Source organism: Eubalaena glacialis, chromosome 3 (assembly GCF_028564815.1).
Source record: "Eubalaena glacialis isolate mEubGla1 chromosome 3, mEubGla1.1.hap2.+ XY, whole genome shotgun sequence".
Classification (NCBI taxonomy): domain Eukaryota; kingdom Metazoa; phylum Chordata; class Mammalia; order Artiodactyla; family Balaenidae; genus Eubalaena; species Eubalaena glacialis.
The window spans coordinates 100,516,115-100,536,169 of NC_083718.1; the positions used below are offsets into that span (position 1 = coordinate 100,516,115).

Sequence of the window (20,055 nt, forward strand, 5' to 3'; positions counted from 1 at the left end):
TTAATTTAAGTCCTACAAGCAACAGATCCTTAGCTGATTGTCTATGGACAAAGCAGAAAATATTTATGACTGTGCGGATAATATTTATACCATTAAGAGATGCCTAAATAATTAAACAGATATTGCTGCTAATTATTTCTATAACAATTAGAAGAAGATTGTGATGTTTAATTTCATTTTAAAAATAATGTAGTATTTTACCACTGGGAGAACTGAAGTTAGTTATTAATTAGCACTTTGTAGCCAAAGTGCAATGTTATTATTCTTCTTTAATGTCCTTTCAGAACTTAGAGGGATAAATAAAATTTTAGATATGTTCGTACTGTTTCTATGGACAGAAGTGTCTTCCTTCTGGTAAGTGACACTATGAAAAGAACATCCTTTCACCTAAGATCTGCTAGATCCTTCAGAGTTAAAAAAGAAAATCCTATATAAGCAGTATACAGTGTAATACTTGTGGTTCCTACCACTGTGAACTTGCTTTTCCAAGCTTTACCTATTGGCAAAATATTGCTAATGACAGTTGGAACTATAGGGAATTCTCATGGGAGATCTGTTACAAACTTGTAAGTTACACGCCAAGCAGGCATGTACTTACAAGTGGCTGTGAGAAGCATTTGAGTTAACACTTACATAGATTGTGAAAAACACTGAGAGAGAGCTGCCTCCCAACCATTTGCATCTGGCTCATCCTTGCTTGTTTTATTGGTAAGGGACAGTAAGGAAAAAAAAAAAAAAAAAAAGACACAAAGGCAAGGGGAGCAGAAACTGCATTCTGAGATAGCACTCCAGACCTGTTCCCACTGTGACTTTGAAACGGACATCACTATGGCTCTGCCAGTGCAAGGCTTTCGAAGGATGAAGAAACCAGTAGTACAGTCCCCTGCTCACCTCTCAGACAGACAGACCATGAGCAACATGCTTTAGCTGCTAGGCTGGGCTATCGCCTTCAGGAGATGGCTTTTTCTCCTCTTTAAATACAGCTCATTGGGAGCCAACCAAGCAGGACAGTTTCTGGGAGGCTGGTGATTGACCTCTGTATATCAGAGGGGTAATTTTTTGGTTGGAGGGACCCCCACTCCCAGTCCTTTCTTGGAACTTCTTGGTCTTGGAACTTCTAGATTTTTTCTTGGCTCTAATAAAGGGGAAAGGCCCATCCTTTATGAATTTTCAGATGAAACTCAGACTACTCTGAGTATGGGAGCTGATGTTTAATTAGTCATGCTGAGGTGCCCTCTTCAGGCCTTACAACTTTGTTACGGACATAAGGGAGAACAGAGAGAAATCAGACCCAGAGGTAAGAACAATCCAAGATAGTGGGTATCTTTCCCAGAAATCTGAAAGATAAATATCAGTGCCACCAATACTGACAAGCCTTGATGCCCACAGCTATGGGGATAGACTCTATATATCCTCAGATGAGAAAGGCCCATAAAGCAGTGTGTTTCCAGTTGTCCATTGTATCTTTGGAAACAAAGGGCAGCAATCTCTTCAAATGGCACTGAAATCTCACTTTGTAACCTGCCCTATTGATTGGCATGTTGGGTCCCAATGTAGGGCATATACATGGTAACAACATAGCCTGAATATTATGGGACTGACCCAACTAAAATATTCTGAAACTGGTGTTACAAAAGTACCTATGTATTTGTCAGAGTATGAATCCCAACTTTTAGTTTGGGAAATACGGCCACTCTAAGAATGACAGAAAATACAGAATTTTGTTTTTGTAACTCTGAAGTTAAAAACCTACTATTCCATTTTCTAATGGAACCCCTTGCTCATCACAAAGATTCCTCCCTGCCATAGACACAGGCTTAAGGCCTGACCGAAGCTGTTGCTTGTTTCCGCCTGCTCGCTGACAACACTAACCGTGTGTGGACTTTTCTACTCAAGAATAAAGACGGGAGGGCTTAACTTTTCTACAACAAGAATGCTAGAAGCCGTATCACAGATTACGAGCCATAATAGACATCGGTGTCAATCCCCACAGAGAATTACGGTTAGGATTTTCAAACTGGTGAAGGCTGCAGAGGTCAAGAAGACCAAGTTTCTAAGAAGGAGCCAATAAAAGTCTCAAGCCACAAACCACAAAAATGGATTCCTATATAGCAATCCAAATCATTACTTTGTATGTACTGAAGAAGAAATAAATATTCATAGAATCAAGTGGGTTCAAAAGTGAATATCTACAGAAAACACTGTAGTAAGCTGATACTATTGTAATTGGTAGGGCAATTGCTTTTTAAAATTTATTTTCTTGAGGGGTAAGCTGTGATGAAGTGAGAGAGTGGCATGGACATATATACACTACCAAATGTAAAATAGATAGCTACTGGGAAGCAGCCGCTTCCAGGGAGATCAGCTCGGTGCTCTGTGATCACCTAGAGGGCTGGGATAGGGAGGGTGGGAGGGAGGGAGACGCAAGAGGGAAGAGATATGGGAACATATGTATATGTATAACTGATTCACTTTGTTATAAAGCAGAAACTAACACACCATTGTAAAGCAATTAAGCTCCAATAAAGATGTTAAAAAAAATTTATTTTCTTAATACACATTACTTAAAAATCTTTGGTACAGTATTTTGCCATATAGATAGTCTCAAAATAGACCAGAACACAGACACTTAAATGTTAATAACACAAAGCTGAAGCAAGCTGTCAGCAGTCTAAGTTAAAGTAATTTGAAAGAAACAAGGTGAATAAAATACCACGAAGGTAGGAATGTTCTGCATCCTGATGCCATCATGCATTGTGAGAATTAGTTTGAGCATTTTGAATCCTGAAAGATCAGATTTGATTCTCAAAAATTGTTTCCTTTTTCTCTCACATGAGAAAGTAAGTCCAAGATCTGCTTGAAGTCCGTCTTCTGAAAACCACCAACTTTAAGAGAGTATAGGAAGACCAAAGCATCCTCTGTTGAAGTGATCACTTAATCACGAGAGGCAGGAAGGTATCTTCCCAATGTGACACTCAAATGTGATTGGGTTTTGGTATGTCTATTCTGATTTCTCATACTCCTTATTTCTTTCAAATGTCTCTCTTCCAAGTTCATTAGTTGTTTACTGGGTACCATTGCTATTTTTAAAGTATTGTGAAAAACACAGAAATCATATGATAAAATATTTACAATTTAGTAGTGAAGTTTAGACCTAAACAAGCAACAATCACATGTTTCTCAGATTGGTTACTCATGCTCTCAGAGAGAGCATCAGGTGTCCTTGAGGGTAAACAGTGTCACTAACAACCCTATACAACTTCCTGGAGTTTCACCCCTTGGTACATAATTAAACATATTTTTACACTAAAAACAGAATTTTATGGAGTAAGATGCAAAAATAAATGTGCAAGTGTTTTTAGGAAAAGATACAGAGACATTTCAAGCTTGGAGCAGATTTGGATGTAGGTGTCAAAGCCCACTAAACAAGAGTATGAAGGAGGAGGAGTCTGGGGGGCTCAGCTGGGTGATAATTTATTCTACTCCACCACGCTTCCTGTATATGATACTTCATCCAAACCGCCCTGCAGTGGTTGCAGCACCACTAGCCTTATCAAGGCTGAGAACTGTGAATTAAACTATCCCAGCATCAAATCCCAGTCTGAAAATATTTGCTGCTCTCCACCCCTATGGTAATCCAGGTAGTATTCTTCATACACTAAAATCTCCATGTTTTATTTTTTTTCAGACTTTAAATATAATGTTTTTAATATTCAAATTAATGCAATCTTGTAGTAGAGTTATTATCCTATTATCTTATTAGTGTTATTTTTTATTGGCATATAGTTGCTTTACAATATTGTGTTAGTTTATATTGTACAGCAAAGTGAATCAGCTATACATATACATATACCCCCTCTTTTTTGGATTTCCTTCTCATTTAGGTTACTACGGAGCATTGAGTAGAGCTCCTTGAGCTATACAGTAGGTTCTCATTAGTTATCTATTTTATACATAGTATCAATAGTGTATATATGTCAATCTCAATCTCCCAGTTCATCCTCCCCACTTTCCCCTTGGTATCTGTACGTTTGTTCTCTACATCTGTGTCTCTATTTCTGCTTTGTAAATAAGATCGTCTCTACCAATTTTTTCAGATTCCACATATATATGTTAATATATGATATTTGTTTTTCTGACTTACTTCACTCTGTATGACAGTCTCTAGGTCCATCCATGTCTCTACAAAAGACCCAATTTCGTCCCTTTTTATGGCTGAGTAATATTCCATTGTATATATGTACCACATCTTCTTTATCCATTCCTCTGTTGATGGACATTTAGGTTGCTTCCATGTCCTGGCTATTGTAAATAGTGCTGCAATGAACATTGGGGTGCCTGTGTCTTTTTGAATTATGGTTTTCTCTGGGTATATGCCCAGGAGTGGGATTGTTGGGTCATATGGTAGTTCTATTTTTATTTTTTAAAAAAAGTGAAATTGTCATTCTCCTTCCACCAAGTCATAATATATACTATGTATGCAATGGCATATAAATTTTAACTTGTATAAGAAATACCTGGTGAGTGCAGTCCCTACTCATCAGGAATTCTGTTTCAATATATTGGGTTGCAGATCCCCTCTAGACCACACTTTGATAAACACTGGTGTATTGTTTATTAAGAGCCAAGGCAGATCTGGGTTAGATCTGCCTAGGTTTGAATTCCAGCTCTATCATTTAACTATTATGTAATTTTGGACAAGCTACTTGACTTTTTTGAGGCTTGATTTCTCCTTCTTTAAATTCATATAATAATATGTACTCCATGATGTTAATCTGAGATAAAATTACATAATGCATGTTAATTGTTTAGCATCTCCTTGGCAGGCAATGAGTGCTCAATAATTAGTAGCTAGCATTAAACCTGCTCCTCCCCCTGTATTCCTTGACTCTGAGAATGACACCAAATTCTTCTATTTCCCAAGTGGGAAACGTGGGAATCATTTTATATATTTTTTTCTTCAATCTGTTCACCAGCCAAGTTCTCTACATGCAACTCATCACCACAGCTTTGTTCACACTGCCAATACTGTCCTTAGTTTTTTTTAATATTTTAAATATTTAAAAAATATTCTTCTCCTGAATTACTGTAATAGCTTCTTTATTTTTTAACATCTTTATTGGAGTATAATTGCTTTACAATGGTGTGCTAGTTTCTGCTGTATAACAAAGTGAATCATCTATACGTATATATATAACCCCATATCTCCTCCCTCTTGCATCTCCCTCCCACCCTCCCTATCCCACCCCTCTAGGTGGACACAAAGCACCAAGCTGATCTCCCTGTGCTATGCGGCAGCTTCCCACTAGGTACCTATTTTACATTTGGTAGTGTATATATGTCAATGCCACTCTTTCACTTCTTCCCAGCTTACCTTTCCCCCTTCCCGTGTCCTCAAGTCCATTCTCTACGTCTGTGTCTTTATTCCTGTCCTGCCCCTAGGTTCTTCAGAACCATGTAATAGCTTCTTAAATGCTCTCTCTTCATATTATATTGTCCTCTTATAATCTATTCTCTACATAGCTGCTACAGTAATCTTTCTAAAATCCAAACCTAACTGTATCACACCCCCTCTTAAAGCTCTTTAACAGACTTCCCATTACCTTCAGGAATACAATGCAAATTCCTTAGCATAGCTTGTAAGATCCTTCAAGATTTGGCCTCTGTATTTTTTATTTTTTTACTCACTCATATTCACACCTCTTGAGTCAATTGTACCAACCTATGAGTATATGTGTATATACAGGGGACCCTATGCATTATCATACGATTCATCATATTAATTCCAATTGTTTATTTTTATGTCTCCTCCATTAGAGTTCTATGAGAAGAACTGGTACATAATAAATGTGCAATAGAAGTTTATGGATCTAAAGAAAATAAGGAAAGCAGAAAAACAGGAAGCCAGGGAGGAAACAGGATAAATTAAGTAAAGTACGGAATAAGATGGGAGGGATTTGCCCATAGGTTGGTGATTTGGGATCAAACAGATAACCAAGCTTAAAGAACTTCCTAGCTCCCTAAGTTGTAGATGGAATTTGTTTGATGTAATACACTGTGTAAAAAAAGAATAAAACCAAACAAAAAACAAAGAGTCCAACTCCAAGTGCAGTATGCCTGTGTGTGTGATTGATATAGTTACTGGGACTTCTGGTGAGGCTGGAGGACAAAGACAAATGGCATGAGCTGCAATTATGTCCCAGTCCTTTCCTGGTGTTCATTTGATCTTCATTTTTCTCCATCAGTCACAGCAGTATTTCTCCTAGTGGCTTTAGAGCTGAAGATCTCTCTTCCTTATCCCATCTTGTCTTACTTATCCAACCCACAGCATCCTTCTGAGTTTACAGGAGTAGCTAAATACCAAGAGTTTTATTTATTCTTGGACAATTATGGAAAACTAAATAAAATTAGGAAGGAAGAAGCAGCAAGTGAGGTGATTGTAATTTAAAAAAAAACAGGCATGGAAGTGCCTCAGTAATGCAAATCCTTGAAAGAATGTAAAATGTGTAAGGTGGAAACTGGTGGACAAAAAGAAAGTGCACATATTTTGCTGGAAAAGAGGGAAGTGGTCTTTGTTTATTGTGCTACTGCTTAAACGGCTGTCCTAATTGCAGAGATCCTGAAAATTCTACCTGGCCCAGAGGTTGATTCTTAAGAAACTAATGAAGCTTATACCTCAGCGCCACTCAATTACACAAGCTGCTTCTCAGGCCTTGTACCTAATATTGTGTTTACATTTTTTGCATTTCTCTTTTTAAAAGAGGGTTCCAGAACTGCATAGGCTATAGGCTCTTAAAACCTGGTCTTGCCACTGTCTGGGACACAGGTAGTATATTTTAGGGCTCGCTAAACTAAAACAACTCTTCTTTCTTCCTTCCTATTCCTTCTTTTCATTTTCTTTTTTACCACTAAGATGCTCTATTCTCAGCATTTCCAACCTTGAAATATATTTTCTCTAAATCCAGTTTTCTTGCCCAAGTTCATACCATATATATACATGGTTCATACCATATTTATATTTATGAACTAAATTGATATATCAATATTTATTACATTTATAATAACCACTATTTCATTATAATGTGAATGTATTTTATTCACATCAACAGATACATAACTCTCCTGGTGTATTACCAACAATAAACATAATCTTTATTTATTTGTAAGGCTGGAGTGGCTGTTAGTTTACCAGAGCCACTATCAGGAACCAAAACAAGTTAAATGACAAAAATTATTAAGCATTTCTCATGTGCCAAGCATTATGTTAGATGTTATAGATTAGCTTATAATAAGGTTGATTCTTCCTTATCAGCTATAATGTAGCAGCAACACAAAATTGGAAAGATGTATCATTTTGAAAATAAAACATTTTATTATAGAGGGCTTTTATTTGGGTAGGTTAAATAAAAATGAATTGTCTAGTTTTCAGAAAATATGTGCAAAAATTTATTGTTAAAGAAAGGTATAAAAGTTATAAAGTCATTATGAAGGATTTAGAGGAGGCAGAGTGCTGGCTTTCAAAGATGTCTCAGATTTGCATAGGTGAAGAAGACATTCTCTTTTTGGAATGGAGAAGGGATCAATGATCCCCAAACACCTTTTATGGTTAGGAATTGTGAGAGGGGCTTTATATTTGTCATCTCATTTAATCCTAACAATTCCCTATGAGGCAAGTATTATTCTAATTTTACAGATGAAGAAACTAAGGTTCCGATATGTCATGGAACCTATTCAAGTTAAGTATCTGTAAAGACGAAAATGAACCTAATGTTTGACAGGCCAAGGCATGAGCTGTAAGGTAGTGGAAGATGAGTTTGAACGTACCACGTGAAATTGATTTTAGAGAGCACTGAAAGCCGCATAGAAGTGTTTGGGTTTGATTAACTGGAAAACAGAAAGTCGTTTGTGGTTTTTATAGCAGGTATCTCATACACAGCTTTCTTCACTGGTTTTCCAGATTCCTTTCTTGAGAAAACAAAAGGATCAAGTTGAGTCCAATATTAAGAGTAGTAATCTTGTTCAAGTCATGAAGAAGAATCAAAAAGTAAGGTTCAGTCAGAATTCTAGAAGTGGACATGCAAATAATCCTGGACATATCTTATTCATCTCTGTATCCTGCGTAATTCCTGGCACACAGTAGACAGTCAATAAATGATGATCAAACAGATGAATATAAAGCAAGTTGTTTCTGTAATTAGCTCTTCTGTTTAACACAGTATGAAAATTCTCAAAACTTGAGGAAGCAACTCTACTACGTCTTCTAATGTCCTCAACTCTCTATATGCTGCATGATTGCTTCTAGAACAGCAGGCAAAAAAGACTTTTCTCTTTATTTAGAGAGACACTGCCCGAATCTCAAACATTAGTTCATACTTTACTTCCAAATCAAGAGGTCTTATTGTGAAGCCAGAAAGGATTCAAAACTGGCCTAGAGTTAGGTGAGTCTATTTCCACTGATGTCTAGGACAGGGACTGAGACATCCTTAGAAATAGTGGAATGTCATGATAACTACAGTGCAGGATATAATGAAAGGGAGAATAGACTGGACGTAGGGAGGTAAGCTAGGAGGTAGCTTTAATTAACTAGGTGTGAGAACAAGGAACTGCACTAAAGTGAAGAAAACGGTGATGCAAGATTCTGCAGGAATTAGATTGATTGGAAGTGGAGAAAAAAGGAATAGAAAGAATCATTGGTGACACCAAGAATCATTTAATGCCTGGAAGAGAGTGAAAATGCTGGTAATAAGGTATCTGTCTGCAACTAGTATAAGATTGACCCTCTATTACTGCCTATCCCAGCAGAGTTCCATTTGCAAAATGTTAGTTTGATATCTAATGTTACTGAAAATCAAGAAAATGCCATAGAGATTTAATTCATAATGTTCAACAAAACATTCTGAAGTTCTCCATCCTCATTTCTCTCTAAATATCTCACATGTCATAATTACTGATTTCCAAATCTTTCCTACTTCATTCCAAGCTCCCATTAACTTGGTCTCAAACTTGGCCTGCATAGGCTTCCTTATCTTTCTTGGTTTCTCGCCATTCCTCTCTTTATCTTCTTTTAGTTACTGCCTTCCTATTTCATTACAAATCTAGCTAGTCTTTCTGTTTTCTCCAAATATCCTCCTTACATATTATTCTAGTTTAAAAAATAAAGGCCCAAGAGCCTAGAGGGCAAAACAGAATACTGTTTTGGAGCCAGTGCAAGGAGCTGTGAATATTCTTAAGGAGCTAAGTGGACCCAACCATATTTTCAACAAGAGACTAGAGCTGGGAACTGCAACCCAAGGAATGAATAAGGTATGTTACCCTTCCCAAAGCAGTCACAAGAAAGTGGAAGGCCAACTACAAATGAAGTGGAAAAAACGCGAATGGAAGAGGGAACAGGGTTAAGTATTAGAAGGTAAACAGAAACCAGTAAAAATAGGAGCAGGTTAAGAATAAGTTAAAGATAAGCCTTGTGAGGTGCAAACTAGTGATGCATGGGGGTGTTAGTGTTGGACAAAGATGGAATCATTATTTTCAAGCACAGACAGTTGAAACAAATAGTTTTTCTATCAAGGAGTATCAGCTGCTCCTGTAGTGAAGAAGAGCACAGAACCGTTTTTCTCAGAATTCACATCCCAACCCCATGTGAATCCTTTATGACTCCGTTTTCTTGTCTATGTAATAGGAATAATAACAGTACATTTTCATAGCATTTTTGTGAGGAATAAATGAGCTAATGTATAAAAAAGCTTAGCATGGTGCCTGGCACATGGTAAGACCTCAATAAATGTCAGCAATGACTATTATCATCATCACTGTCTTCACTATCATCGTTGTTCCTAACTATGACCTTTCCAACTTGTCCTCTCATAAAAGCCTTCTTTTCAGAGTCAAGTGTTGCCACCAAATAGTTTAGTATTCAATTCTTCAAAGTGGACTAATAAAATGGAGTTAATCTCTTCATAGAATACATAGAACAAGTCAATCTCTTGAGAATCCAAATGTAAAAACACTATTCCTATTATCTATGTTGTAACTATACAAGGTCCCAGGACAAATATAAAAACATCCCCAGATGGGTCTTACTGAATACCTTATCTATCTCTCAGGATCAAACCTATTAGAGTAGCTATGGCAAATCTAGGAAAAAAGAAAAAAACCCACAGTCCTCCTACCCTGCCAGCCAACTCAGAATTCAGTGTAATTAAAATCCAGATGGGAAGAGATCATACCTGAGACTGAATTCATACTCTTGAATTTATGAGCAAAATGAACTTGGAGAAATTATCTAACTTTTCTGGGCCTTTGTTTGCTCAAGAATAGTACAGAGACTACATCTCACTCTTAGGTAAATGTTAAAGTAGCTAATACCTTAAAAAAAGAAAAACCACACAACACAGAAACTGAAATATAGTTGGCAACATAGATTCATTTTCTTCCACTTCCATTCTCTTTTCCTTTTAACAGTTCACACCTATGTTTTCCAGTATGGTAGCCACAAGCCACATGTGGTGATTAAGCGCTTGAAATGTAGCTAGTCAGAAATGAGTGTGATGTAAGTATAAATCACACATTGGATTTCAAAGACTTGGTACAAAAAGAAAAGAATGTAAATACCTCATTAATAACTTTACACTGATACATGTTGAAATGATAATATTTTGGATATTCTACGGAGATAGAACATATTAAAATTATTTTAACCTGTTTCTTTTTCCCTTTGTTAAATTTAAAATTACTTATATGGACACCTTATATTTCTATTAGACAATACTAGTTTAAACAATCAACCAGATGTGATTAAGGAAACAACTCTCTGGCAAGTGAACTTTCATAATGGTCCTTCTACTTCTTGTAGCCTAGATTGAAATAACATTTGCCATCAATGCCCATAGGCACTTGAAGTCCTTGATGTGTTTGCTTCAGGCAACATGAGTACAGAAGGCATGGAAAACATAGCCTGACCAGCTGTTGAAAATGAAGCCTAAGATGAGAAATAGAGTAATAAGGAGTCTTTGAAGAATTGTCTGAGATTTGTGTTTTTCATTGTTGGGAAGGCCAAAAGGAGAACAGCCACAAGGACCAAAAAGTTCTTTTAAAATTACATGAAGAGAATATGAAGTGGATGGTCAAAAATCAAACTGCAACAAGGATGCATTTAAGTGCCTCCAGAAAGGTAATTAGAAATTCCTCAACCCCAGTATTAATAAATTATTCCAGAATTTAGGGGTAGGGGATGGAGTTACTCTTTCTGGAGGAACCTCTTCTGGACCAACCATGTAGGAATTAATCAACTCCCCTAGAAGAAGGAAGAGTCCATGTATTTGGTTATAAGTGTGAACACATCATTTACTTAGAGCTGATTTTATTGGCAGCTTATAACCCGCATTTCAGTTTATATATACAATTAGGGCAGTCTAAATATTTGAATGTATGTAGAGGAGAGACATAAAAATTTAATCTGACCTCTAAGAAAATGAAAAGGCAACTCCTATCCTAGATAAAAAAAAAATATTTCAAAAGACCAGTAGTAAAAAAAAAAGAGTATATGATCAATAGTGCCAGATATTTGGGAGAAGATAAGGAATAAGAAAAATCTTTTGATTTGTCTTGAAAGTGGTTGTCAATGACCTTGGAAACTTGTTATAATAGAGTGCTGAGGCAGAAGCTATTTTACTACAGAATGGTGGAAAGATAAAAAAAAGGGGAGGGCAGGGCTTCAAAGCATGCATTGGAGAGGTCTGGAAATGAAAGCAAGGAAAATGGGATAATAGTTTAAATGGGAAAAAGGATCAAGCAATGCACTTTTAAGACAGATCCATTTTGATGACAAAGTGCAAATAAATGTAGTGGGAAGGGAAAGGATAAACATACTCATGAAAGAAGGTTAAGTGTGGGACTAAGTTTCTAGTATCTACATTATAATTTTGCAAACACAGGATGTATTCCCAGTGCAAAAAAACTCTCTTATTTATTGGCTAAATCTTTTTAGTTAGTAGCCAGGATGCTCTATGACTAAAATTATTGAATAAATGTCTCCTTTATTTCCCACCTTCTAATTTCATTAATCTGCTGTGGTTAACTCTCACTTAGAGAAACCAGTATAAGGACTGATTTTAGGCAATTGCAGATCTTCCTCAATATTAGTTCAGGGCCATATCAGCAGAAAATCTACTTGTCTTGAATGGATTGCACTAGTCTACTCAAATGATTTCAGAACTGGGAAGTCAGAAGATATTGAATTTTAAATATTAGATTATTTTATATTGGACTTTGGATCTAATATTAGATATTAAAGTGTAAAATCACATTGTCCTTATTGCTAGCCTTCTTTTTATCTTGCTGCAGGATCAGTATTGTTTTAGTACAGTGTTTGATGGCTCATGAGCCTACAGGGTGAGGGAAAATATTTATACTACTTATTGAATGGTGGACAGCCCAAGACTTAAAATAAATTTTGCCAAACTTTAAATGCAGTAATTTATTAACATCTGATGGCCAAATCATATTTTACTATTGTAGTAAAAGAAATATCAAACAAAACAAAACAAATACCAGGCTAACCTAAAGAAGTGATGAATATGATTGTGAGTTATTTGTGGCGTTGCCTTCGAAAAGAAGCTTTTCCACCAAGAGAGACCACCTCTGTACAGTCTGGTATGTTGACACCATATAAAAGGTAGTAAACAAAAACAAATGGACAGGATAATTACAGGGACCTGAACTCATAAGACCAAAGTGGGTTGACACTACTTTTCTACTGTACTATTTTGACATATATTAAGGATAATCAGTATTGAGCAACTTAAGAAATATTAAAACCGGAAACAAAATGTGCAGTTTTAGATCCCCAAATGAAACACAAACATTTGATTTTTATTGAATTACAAAAAAGGCCCAACTTTCTTCAGAAACAATATCTAATGCTACAGAAAAATACCTAAATACCTAATGTTTTAATTTGTTTAAAACAACAACAATAATGACAAAAGTTAATATTTATTGTGAATCTATTTTATGCCAGGACTGTTCTAAGTAGTCTATTCCAAATACTTTATATATGAATTAAATTATTTGATTCTCAAAACAAACAAACAAACAAACCAATCCTATGGGGAATGCACTGTTATTATTCTAATGTTGCAGCTGAGGAAACTGGGACTTAAGTGAACTGCCAAGATTGCACAGCTAGTAGTGGCAGAAAGTGGGCAGAACCAAATCTAAGTTGTTGTTTCTTTATGATCAAAATATTGGTACACTACAGTAGTTCCTGAACAGAACCTAACTGATATTTTACTTTGTTTCAGTCCCTGATAAACATATTCTCTGTATAGCAAGAGTTTAAAGTTCTTGAGAGGATCAGATGCCAGGCAGGTTAGCAATCACCGGATTATCATCAATGGAGTACAGTGGGAACTGGGTCCTAGGAATAAAAAATTTATCAGAATAGGTGTTCCTACACATAATCAAGACAAAGCAGGAAGAGTGAATTTGTGGCAAGTTCCAAATTGTGGAGTAGATCTATTTTAAATCCCTTTTATCTAAGACCAGGATTCATCCTAGAAACTGGAGTGGATCTAGGCAGGCAAGTCTTACCTAAAGCTAAGATACAACAGTTGCATGGATAAGAAGAGAGCTGAGGCTAAGACCCAAACAGGGCTTATTAAAAAAGACACAAGGTTCTTGGTGCAAAGGGGAGGAAGGACATGGTCTTAAGAAAGAAAAGAGTCAGTGAGATGAAAGGTTTGGAATTCAGAGGTTGAGAATTGGTGTCCAGGATCTTTTGGTGATTATATGGGACTCTATGGAAAGGGATGGCAAACAGCAAGCAAAGATGATCTCTAGAAAACTTGAATAGAGCAGGATTTCCCAAAGAGATCGTCAAGGAATGTTAGCCCTATAGGCGCTCTCCCTCATAAGAACTCACAGTGCGATTCTGTATTAAAGATGAGAAATCACATGGCAAGGAAACCTACCTAATTTTAACCTAGCATTTTCCAAACTTACTTGACAATTAAATCCTTTGTTATTAAAATGACATTGAGCTGCTGTTGCATAGAGTAGACTTTGGGAAACACTGGGGTGGATACAGTTAAGAAGAGGGCCAAAGTAGCCCGTTAGGGGAGTTGAAGAAAATATTGGAACATCTATTTCCACATGTGTTACCTCATGCTATAAATTGCTTATTTTGACGTGTTTTATAATGCTTAAAATGTATTAGTGCAAAACATGTATTCCATTTTTACATAAAAGAATATACATATATTGAGGGTACATGTTCCCTACCTTTTACTGATGATGTGCACATCAAATGAGTTTGGAGACAACCAGGAGAGGAAGGAGACCACTTGGGGTGGATGTTCCTACCAAAATGCAACCCTAATCTATGGGAACTGAGAGGCTGTTCCTGGTTCTTCCTCTACTTTTGTTTCTTTTGCTCTTTGCCCAGGATGAAGTCTAGTCCCCCATAGAACCCCTCTCAACCACTGAAAGCTGTTAGTGGTGAGTACTAATATCAACTTAAACAATGGTATATTAAGACTTTCATAGATAATAAGAGTTCTTGCTACCTCAGAGTAAATATGAAAATAAATCTAAACATAATGTGGTATTTTTATTGCTATTTCACTTTTTAAAATACGTACGCCAATAATTAGTTCAGGGTATTAACAGAATATGAAAGTAGAATGTAAAATTTGTTAATTTTTAAGACACAGATAAAACTCCCAAATTTAAAAAGAAGAAATGGAGCACTTGCTTGATCTGGATTGCTTTTAATAGGACTAAATATCACAAAACAGATCTAACTGCTGTTTCTAACTTAAAAAAAAAATCTTAAGCGTTGTCTGCAATTGTCACGGTTTATTGTCTTTAAGTAAACAGCGGTCTCAATTACAACAATCATCTAGATTCGAGGTCACAAACTCAAAGATCATAGGAGTCAGGCAGGCAGAGTCAATCGATGAAGTATACTGTGTGTAAAGGAATGAGTGTGGGGTCTGGGGGATGGGGAACTCAGGCACTGGGTGAGGGGAGCTATCACCAGTCAGCTCCAGCTGATTGTTTCCACATAGGAATTTAGATCCAGTTCTGCCACATTCTCTAATTTTTCAAGAGAAACTATAAAAAAATCCAGATTTCAGGTGATCTCTCAGTATTTATAAATTTATTTATTTTTTATTTATTTTATTTATTTATCTTTGGCTGCGTTGGGTCTTTGTTGCTGCGCGCGGGTTTTCTCTAGTTGCGGCGAGGGGGGGCTACCCTTCGTAGCGGTGTGCGGGCTTCTCATTGCAGTGGCTTCTCTTGCTGCGGAGCACAGGCTCTAGGCACGTGGGCTTCAGTAGTTGTGGCACACGGCTCAGCAGTTGTGGTGCACGGGTTTAGTTGCTCTGCGGCATGTGGGATCTTCCTGGGCCAGGGGTCAAACCCGTGTCCCCCGCATTGGCAGGTGGATTCTCAACCACTGTGCTTTTCTACCCAAAATCATCTGAGCAATCAGGGAGCATTGGGAATGCATTATCTCCTTTCCCTCTCTTCCTGCTCCTTCCACTTCTTCCAATTTTAAAAGACTTTTAATTTCAAAATTTTTCCAAGATGCATATTAGTAGAGAAACTAGTATCATGAACCTCCTGGAACCCACAAACCCAAGGCAACACTCTTAATAAAGTGCTTTTACCATCTGCAGGATTTTTCTCCCAAGTTGCTAATACCTATTTTGCAAGTTTTGATGCTTATATTTTCTTGATATTACTAGAAGATGCCAATAGAGAGTTTTTAGACAAGAATCGAGACTCATATTCCTTCCTCCTATTGACCTGAAATGGTTTGTTTTTTGAAACATCAAGAGGCTACCCTTGTTTAGTCGTGTCAACAGGAATTCCAGCAAGGTTTGTGCATGTGTAGGCAAAGACAACTATGTCACAACTGTCACCTGTTAAACAGCAACTGTAGGACACTGATTGGAAGATGAATCCTGACTTTGTCAAGGTTAAAATGAGGATGCGTTCTTACGTGAACATCTCATAATTTCCCCCCAGGAATACTAGAGTTGCTCCATCATCTTCAGGCCTAAGAAAGTGCAGATGAGAACTATGAAGAAAGGTAATGTTAACTCCTGTTGAAGGAACCTAGCTTTTCTGTTCTGAAACTTATGAAATTCATCAGCACAATTTTCTATAATTTAAAAATTATAAAAAGAAACCGTTTCTGTCATTACCCTGATTACTAAGTTACCTGGAACATGATAAACTCTTTCAACTGCTATTTTTGGGTCTTTTTCATCCCAGAATTCTAAAATACATATTATTACATCTTTAATGATTAATTTTGATCCATTTGTTGAGTCTATAGGTTTTATCTTCATGACTGACCTCTCTGCCCATTATACTCTGTCTCATTTTTTAAACCCGTGATTTCATTTTTTCAGTATTCTGGGTATGGCTGATTTGATTATTTGCAATGTCAAGTCTGCTTTTTACTACTTTCAAATAAGATTTTTATTTCAGTTATTGTCATTTTCATTATGTAGCATGCTCTTCTTACTCAGGCCTGCTTTTGCTCAATAGAGACAATGTCCTCTTTTATTTCATTAAGAATAAAAAGTAGGTAATTTCTAAAACCATGTCCTCTATTTCATGAAATAGATCAGGTTTATTTCTGAGCCCTTACAACTTGGCTCTGTGTGGCAGAGTTGCTGCTATTGCTATTCATCTTTGAGATTGATGCATTGATATTTTCATCCTTGAAGTTAAGGTTTTGCTTGGACATCTTGAGCAGCAACAATTGTTGTCCCAGGGAGAGAAAGATATTAGAGAAATGATCCTGCCATCTTAAATTTCAACCAGTGGTTCTAAAATTTCAGGGCACCGAAGAATCAACTGGGGAGCTTTCTAAGAATGCAGATTCCAGGGCTCCACTCCCAGTGATCTTGATTCAGCACAACTAGGGTGGGGTTGCCAGGAACCACCATTTGTTAAATGTGTGATATGAGATTTTCAAACATATGCTAAAGCAGAAGAATAGAATAGTGAACCACTTTGTACCCATTACCCACCTTCAACAATTGTCAATAGTCTGTTCATCTGTGTCCTCTTCTATTACCAGTAACCCCGTTTGATGTTTTCTGTTTTCATTTTTATAATTTTTGCTAGAATATTTTAAAGCATACCACAGACATCAGTTCATTTCACTCTTAAATCCGCAGAATGCATCCCTAACTTTTTCTAACACATAAACACAATGACATTATCACATCTAACAAAATTAACAATAATTCCTTAATATCTCATATTGCATGATCATATTCAAATTTCCCCTAGTGATTCAAAACTGTCTTTTACAGCTAGTTTGTTGCATCATGTCCCAAACAATGTGTTTGTTGCATTTGGTTGTTATGTTGCTTATGCTGGAGCAGCTGTTCTTAAAACTTGTCTTCTAGGGCCTGGATGAGATGTTAGCATAGGAGCCCTTCAAGGAGTAAAATGGTTTGGTTCACAACACAAGAAGACCAGGAAGACAATTCTTGACTTCCAGCACTGATAGAGATGGACACAGCAAGATCAAATAAAGATGTGTGTCAGGAAACGAAGTTCAGGGCTAGTTGAGGGAAGCCTCAGTTCAGAATGAGTCTGTAGCACAAAGGATACTATTTACTCCTCACACTATTAAATGATATAGTTAATATATGAAATGTGCTTAGAGTGGTCCAGCATTCAGTAAGCTCTCAATAAATGCTAGCTGCTATTGTTATAATTACTCAGTGGGACACAGGGAATGAAGTTTGGAGGACTGGTCTGTGATTGAAAGCAAAAGGAAAAACTAATTAGCATTTGTATGTCTTTTGTGACTTAATGTAGAGTTTGATGGCAGGTGACAGAGGGCAAATGCAAGAAAGAGAGCTGAATGGAGAAGTGGGAGCTGGATCTACAGTATCAAACAAAGCAGGGAGGACAACATGGTAATGAAGGTAATTCTCTATGGGGTCCACATCTGTCCCATTGGTATTTCAGGCACAGTAGAGACCCAAATGAATTCTCATTCATTTTTGCAATGTGCTGCTGAAGCATCTTTTTTTTTTTTAGTTTTTCATAGGTAATTTAAGTGGAATTAGGAAGATAGGCTGCTGTAATTAACATACAACTCTTTATGCTTTCTAGGCACTGTGCTAGGAATGAATAATGTGAAAAAAATTGAGATGAAATTCATGCCCTCAAGGAGCTCATGGTCCAGTGGGAGACAGGTAAGTGAGATTTTATAAAGCAATGAGATTTTATGAAAAATTTATTTTGTGATAAATCTAAAGCAGAAGGGGATGCAGAATGCTATGGAAACAGAAAATAGGGGATGCTTAGCTGGACCTGGGAACAAGTGGAATTTAGGTAGGGTGACCATATAATATATCATCCAATTCTCTGAGTGTGAAAGGTGGTGCTAATAATAATTACAGGGAGACGGCGGTTGTAAACTAAGTCCATCTTTGACAAGCCAGAATGGTTGGTCACCTCGATTAGGCCAAAGAAAATCTCTGTACGTCAGGTCATATGTGAGTTCTAAAGGGAGAGAACACAGTCAAGAGAGTGTCTTCTAAGTACAGGACGGGTGTGTTTAAGGACAAAGAGCTGTGAGAGACCTGCGATTGCTATGGATCCAGGAAATAGCTTAGAAATAGAACAGTCCGGAGGGAAGGGCATAAAATGGTCGATGATGAAAGAAGAATCTAGAGTTGGGACCAGGCCATGAGAGAACTGGTCAGCTAAGCAGATGAGACTGAATTTTATTTTAAAAGTTATTGGGGGCTTCCCTGGTGGTGCAGTGGTTGAGAATCCGCCTGCCAGTGCAGGGGACACGGGTTCGAGCCCTGGTCTGGGAAGATTCCACATGCCGCGGAGCAACTAGGCCCGTGAGCCACAACTACTGAGCCTGCGTGTCTGGAGCCTGTGCTCCGCAACAAGAGAGGCCACGATAGTGAGAGGCCCGTGCACTGCGATGAAGAGTGGCCCCCGCTCGCCGCAACTAGAGAAAGCCCTCGCACAGAAACGAAGACCCAATACAGCCAAAAATAAAAATAAATTAAAAAAAAAAAAGTTATTGGGCATCATTAAGGGGTTTTAGGGAGAGATGTGACGTAGACAAATTTGCAGGGAAAGATAATAGCAGTAAATGCAATTATTAAGGTTCCTTTCTATGACATACACTTTCAAATGTAATGTTCTCAACAAACATGGTATGCATATTATTATCCTTATTTTACAGCCACATAAAATGAGTTAAATAATTTTCCCATAAGAGATGGAAGTGGAACTTAAATATAGGTGTATCTAACTCAAAATCTGTGATACACTCAACTTTGACAGAAGGTTTGAGGGCAGTTTGGCAGGGAGCCAGGGTAGTGAGGCAGGGAGTCCAGTGAAGTAGCTATTGAAATCCAGGCAGGAATTATGACAGGCACTAACTATGGAAGAGGCTGGGGGATGATTAGGAATAAATAGTCATGCCATATAAAAAGAATTAACATAAAAATCATAGGACTTGGTTTGCTGAGTGAGTGGTGGTGGCAGTAAGGAGACTTGAAGAGTCTAGATTCTGGTTTGGGTGCCTGTGTAAATGGTAATATACCATTCATCAAGCCAGGCAATTAATTGAAGGAAGATTTAGGCAAACTCAATGAGTTCTCTTGTCAAAAGTTTGTATAGGATTACTGGGTGATGCTTGGTAATAGAATATGTGAGTCTGGTGTTCACCAGTGAATCATGGAAAACTATAATAAAATGGAAAGTTCAAAAGGTTGACGATAGAACCTGGGTAATCAGCGACAAATACTGCAGTAAAGTATAAACAAAGATGTTAACATATCTATTGAATTAGGCAACTGGTAGCTCAGTTTTGGAACCTAAATTGGATACTGTATCTTTATACTTGTTAAATATTATACTAGTTGAAACAACTTTGAATCTCGAGTCTGTCATCTCGTATATTAGCTAGCTTTTTCTGCTTTTCATCATTTATTTACTTTATACATATATTTCTATATGCATTCATTGTAACAGCTATAATTTATTAAA

The 20,055-nt window shown here is 37.1% G+C and overlaps 1 protein-coding gene across 6 annotated transcripts in view; it reads right to left on the reverse strand.

Moving 5' to 3' along the window:
• NTNG1 (netrin G1) overlaps positions 1–20,055 on the reverse strand; it is a 326,009-nt gene that overhangs the window by 163,369 nt on the left and 142,585 nt on the right. The gene's annotated exons all lie outside the window — the stretch shown is intronic.